General features: G+C 39.1%; 1 pseudogene; it reads left to right on the top strand.

Moving 5' to 3' along the window:
• Positions 1 to 627: 627 nt before the first annotated feature.
• On the top strand, positions 628 to 746 carry LOC111747328 (annotated as a pseudogene).
• The last annotated feature ends 5507 nt before the right edge of the window (positions 747 to 6253 follow it).

Below are 6253 nucleotides of genomic sequence, written 5' to 3'. Positions count from 1 at the left end.
TTTCTAGTTTTCTGAATGGAAGACCAAGTAATTACTTTGATATCTACCTTTCCACAGTCAGTAAGCCATTTTTACCTTCATTTTAGGCCCCATTACTTACTTGGATAACAGGATTCTATTTCTGTAGATTAGTTCTCATGAATGTGAGGCCTTGTATCCTGCCTAATATTGTAGGTTCCATACTTAGAAGGCAAGATTCCATGCCAAGATGGCTAGGCTCCATACCTACTGGGCTAGATGACATGCCTCGAGGTTCAGGTTCCAATCTAGAAGGTCAGGTCCCAAGAGAGAGAGACTTGGACTGGGAGGCCTAATTCCATGCCTAAAAGGCTCAGAGTCTTCAGATAGAAGTAAATTTTACAACCCTGCAGTGCCAGATGTTATAACTAGAGAGATAGGCTCACACCTGGAGAGAGTCTTCATGGCTAGAATTCAGAATCCATGTTGGAGTGCCAGGTTCCGTGGTTGAAGGGCACGTTCTATACAGAGCAGGCAAGTGTTCATGCTTAGATATCTAGGTTCATGCCTATAGTGCATTCCATGCCTGAAAGGTCAGGTCTTGTAGATCACCACATTATATGCTTAGAAAGGCAGACTTCACATCTAGAACATATAAATTAATACCTGGTCTATGGCCATGCCACCCTGAATAAGCCCGATCCCGTCTGATCTCAGAAGCTAAGCAGGGTCGGGCCTGCTTAGTACTTGGATGGGAGACCATCTAGGAAGACCAGGTGCTGTAGGTGTAAAAAATAAAAAATAAGGGATTGTAAGCTGACAAGGTCCTTGCAATCTGTGAGGTCAACCAAGGGTGCCTCGCCTAAAAAATAAATAAATAAATAAATAAATTTTCTGAAATCAATTCCAGATTTCATTTATGGAGTGCTATGTTCCATGCTTTTGCAATCATTCCATGCTTAGAGATTGAGATTCCTTTCATGGAATGTCAAGTTCCACGATTGTAGCACCAGGTTCCATTTGGGGATATTTTGATTCTGTACATAGAGCTCCAACTTCCATGCCAAACATGGGAGACCAGTTTCCATATCTTGGGCAGCCAACTTCTATGACTGAGACACCAGGTTTAATGTCTGGAGTGCCAGATTCCATACTTATTAAGCCATGTTCTATACTGCAAGATTGAGATTCCACCCATTGTGTACTATTCCATTCCTGTAAGTTTAAATTCCATGCTTAGAAATAGAGATCTCTATATGAGTACCAGGACTCAAGCCTGCAGGGACCAGGGTCCATTTTGGAAATTGAGATTCTACACATGGAGCACAAGATTTCAACTTGCAGGGCTAGTTTCCAGGCTTGGATGTTGGGATTCCACATACGTGATATTTTATACCAGGGTTTATATCTGGAGAGATATTCCATATCTGAAAAGTCAGTTTTCATACTTGGAGAGCCATATTCCACGTGTGAAGGGACACACATTCTACACCTGTTCTGTAAGTTTTCATGTTTAGAGAACTAGGTTCTGTACTGGGAGGTCCAAGTCCCTTACCTCTACAGCAAGTTCGCATGTGGAAGATCAGATAACATACATGAAAAGGTAGAATCAACACCTCGAAGACCTGAGTCAGTGCCTGAAAGTTCCAATTTGATATAGGAGCGTCAGGTTCCATGCTTGGAGATTGAGATTCCATACATGGATTTTCAGTTTCAACCTTGGAGAGCAGGTTCCATGTCTTAGATTTTTAAGAGCACCAATTTCCAACTTCCTAACTTCTTAAAATTAATCTGCCTTGTAGCATGTCTGAGGTCAAGGTATTATACTGGCTCACCTATTTCACCTCTCTTTTCACAGTTCTATTCTCCATTTTACTAAGAATGAATGAATGAAGTTCAGTGTTTCTGAACTTAATTAGGGTACATTGCACTGGAGCGATATATCCTCTAGGGTGATAAGGGGGGAATTCAATATATTATAGTTAAGAAAGCCTCCTTTGTTGAAGACATCATAATTCTACACTAGGGTTTTTCTGTCTTATCCATATTCTGATAAGGGGTGAAACATAGTATAAAAATAAGGTATTTCAGGATGTCTTGAATTCATGTATATTGCAGAGTGAAGTGGCAAGAGTGACAACGAATTTCGTTTAATGATCTTGCCTCTTCCATCCTCTGGTTATTGTCAAAGAATGCATTACTATTGCGGGAGAGTTCCGTGAGAGCAAAGTAGAAAGGGTTGCTCAAAATATTGAATTTAGCAGAGCCATTTTATCCAGTTGACAAACTCATGGCAAGGCAAGACTGTGCCTTATTCACCCTTCCTTCCTCTCTCCCTTTCTTCTTTCCTTTCTTTCATCCTTCCTTCCTGCTTGCCCTCCTTCCCTTCTTGTCTACCTTTCTGCCTTCCTCTCTAGCCTCCCTTCCTCCCTTCTTCCCTTCCTTCCTTTCTTTTATCTACCTTTCAGGGCATCTTAGAATTCACAGATCAAATTTTGTAACAAACAAACGAACAAAAAGTGTTGGAAAATAGCAGTATGCTTCAAAACTTCGCCGGCTTTCCCCCACGTCTCTGTCGAGTGTTCTTCTGCATTATCTCAAAGAGCAGAAGATGCGAAGTCCCACGTTTACTTCCAACAGATTAACATTGCATATTCACATTACAAAAAGATATTAAAAGTACATAGAGGCTCTCTATATATACTTAAACACTCACGCAGACTTGTAAAAGAAACACTTTCTTTCATTTTGACCGAATGACTATTGATATCATAAACCGATACTCAGTTTTCACTTGGGTGCAAGCTCCTGCTGTTCCTCAGGTTTAGTAATTTGTATTATGTACTAATCAGATTTAGATTAACTTAATGGAGATATATTGTGAATTCAACTATAAATAATGCACTTAAAATAATAATTACTGTACCTTTCGTAAGCACCACACTCACCAGTGGCTCAATGCCTTCTTTTCCTTTTGCTGTTTATTTCTACAAGGTAGATAAACTGAACCCTCAACAGCAGAACACTTACTTATGTAGAATAAAATGTTCCTAAAATGCAATCTGGTAAGTAATGACCAGAACACTTTAGAAAACCAGCTTATTAAATTAATTTTGGAACTACATAAATTAAAATATTTAAAGACCATTATATTAAAGGATATTAAATCATTTGCATAATCTCAAGGAGAGAGAACCAGAGACCAAATTTAGAGACTAGGCAGCCAGAACCAGTCCTGCTGCCACTGTCCTTGCTACTGGACAGGCCTAACCCTGGGCAGAAATACTGTGTCAAGCCCCTGCCTCTATTTGGTGTGGAACCTGGATGTCTCTTTGCCACCTCTGCTCTCTCACCTTAATGGATTCCAGTCATGGCCCCATCTTCACGACATTGTCTTCCACACTGAAATCACGTGCAGGAACACTGATGAGAGAAGCCTGTGCCATGTGCCTGCACCCTAGATGCAAGGGAAGCTGGGAAAATTTGGCTTCTATTTTCAAAAGGCAAACTCACTAGATGGGAGAGTTCCCAAACATAGAAAGAGTATTCAAAGCATCTAGATGTCTAAAAAGAATCACACAAAGTATGTAATAATGACATTATTTTAAATAGAAATGTTCAAATCACAACATAATCAAGGGTTGCATTATAATATTCATTGTTCTATAATGCTTTTTTATAATACTTTATTGTAACATTAAGACAATTTCCTGCTTTTCCACCATTCAAAAATGATGCATACTCCTTAATGTACTTTAAATTAATTGCATAAAAGGGAATAATAAGTCAACAAATAAATATTAAAAAGACATGTTCTGTAGCATTTGGTTTGGGGTTTGCATATTAAAATACAAAATGAAATTCAAGGCTTATTGTTTTATTATTTTATTCTGCATTTTAGAAGCTGATTTACTTTTACAAATTTTTCAAAAATGAAGTAGACACCAATTCCACTTTAAGAATGGAAAGTCCCCTGGGACGACATGAGAAACTTATCAGGTGTCACTAGCCACTGGTTAGAAAACACTGCTTTACTCTTCTGTGGGAGATAATCTCAACTTTGTGTTGCTTCTTGAATTGGCTTGTGACACAATCACAATTCGAAGGGTGATAGCTAATCCCAGACTTGTCCTGCTGCCTGAGGTTTAGCTAATCGGTTGCCCGCCCCTGTACCCCATCTTTGGTTGCTTGCTGTTGATATCATATTACATGCTTGAATTGATCAATGAATGAATAGCCAGGGCCATTTTGAGTGGCTGCCTTCCAAAAAACAAAAACAAAAACAAAAACATAAAATTGACTCAAACTAAGACTCTCCAGAGCAAGAAAAATCACACTGGCTCTAGAGCACCCCAGCAGTCTGGAACCAGAACCCTAGATGACCTGAGCTACAGGGTCAAGAGCAAAGAGAGGCTCAGGTGGGCCCTGTAATAGCCAATCACATTTTGCTCTTCATTTACTGGGAATAAAGACTCTCTGCACTCACAGTGTGTTATTTGCAGAAGGTACTTATATATAGCTGCCTGAAACCTTTTATCTTATTTGTTCATTTAGAGACAAAACAGTTGAGACCTTATCTTTACTTAACGCATGTGGTATTCCGGTTACGACCAGCAACCTTTTAAAAGAAAGTGACAGCAGCTTTTGCTTTTGACCAACCCATACGATGGAGATAAGGGAATAGATTAATACTAAAATAGGAACCTAATCCTCTGGCAGTCTTGTAGGAGTTAGAAGGGGAGGCTCCTGCTATTGAAGGGACACCTCTTTGAGGCAACGAATGACACATGTTAGCAAGGATCTCACTTAATCTACATTTCTCAAAAGGTCCCCAACCCAGAACAGTCAGTGCCTATGGTGGTATAAATGGTGCCTGGAGAGGCTATATTGGCTTCACCCACCAAGTCGTGTGTCCATTGTGGGGCTATGTCTGCCATGTGGGTGGGACATGGCCCTCAGTGTCTCTATCATGCCCTAAGCCAGACATATTCAGGGCCTATTTTAAGTGTGGCTCAAGACTCTACAAAGCCTTCCTGGCTAGTCTGGCTCATGTTATTCTCTCCAGGTCTTTCAATTCTTACTTATCAACCATACCAATTATTTTGGAACTTGATCATATACTGCCTTGCCCTGTTAGTTAATTACTTTGTGTGTATGTCTTACCTTCCTTTTGAGAGAATAATCCTATTGTTACTGTATTGTGTTATGATTGTTGTATTAAATTATTGTTCTATTGTGCCCTGGTAACGAGTGGGCATTTTTCTCATAGGATCCTCATAGAATACTCCAGGTGGAACACCTGGTATTTCAGACCTATAAGGGTTAGCTTCTTCCTGGGGCTCTGTGAAGGATGGGTGTGACAATCCTGTAAAGTGCTTCAGGTAGAATGTGGGGCCTAATATAGAAAATATCAAAAGCGAGTGGGAAGGACTTCAAACCAAAAGAAAACTTGTTTTTTTGTTTTTTTTTTTTTAAAGGCAGATTTTGTTTATCCAGGAAAAAGACAAGATGCCAATTAGACCAGCTACTGAGGACAGTAGGAAGGCAAGAGGACAGGTGATGTCAAGTCAAAAGAGCCCTTCGACATCATCTAAAGACCAGAAGCTTGATCTCTGGAAATGTGACAGCTTTATACTCTGTGTATTAACAAACCTGATTTTTTTCTCTCTCACCTAGTATCAAGTTATAACATCTTGGAAAGTATATACTTGTGCTAAGGGGACCCAAAAAAGGAGGCTGTCCAAGAGCTTTAATGAAAGAGCCCTGTACTCCAGAGTGTTGAGTGTTGTGTGTTTTGTGTTAATATAGAAGACAATTCTCTCACTTTCCAGTTGACTCTTAGATGCTGTAGGGGCTGGGATTCAACCCTCCAGTTGGTGAATTAATTAAAAAGTGTCCAAACATAAGATCTCTGAGCCAAAGTTAACCAAACTGGAATAACAAAAGGCCTTGGAGTTGCTCCATGATGGTTTTCAAATTGTGTTCTTAGAGAAAAGATATTACCTAGTACTTTTTTTTTAAAATAATGAATTTAGGAAATTGAGAATTTTTTCTTAACTTCTGGAACAGAGGGGTAAAATTTAGATATAAGAAAGAACTTCCTGACAATAAAAGGAATAAAGACACCAAAATAGGAAAGATACTCCCCTGAGAGATTTAAACTTGGAAAATTTGTACAAAATTTATATCTTAAACAAACACACAAAAAACAGGAATTTCACATACAACCCAATAACAACAACAACAACAACAACAACAACAACAACAACAACAACAAACAATCAAATTAAAAAAT

The sequence above is a fragment of the Pteropus vampyrus genome, unplaced genomic scaffold (genome assembly GCF_000151845.1).
Source record: "Pteropus vampyrus isolate Shadow unplaced genomic scaffold, Pvam_2.0 Scaffold217, whole genome shotgun sequence".
NCBI lineage: Eukaryota > Metazoa > Chordata > Mammalia > Chiroptera > Pteropodidae > Pteropus > Pteropus vampyrus.
The sequence above is the reverse complement of the archived record's forward strand: the minus strand, read 5'-3'. Positions and strand labels throughout refer to the sequence as shown.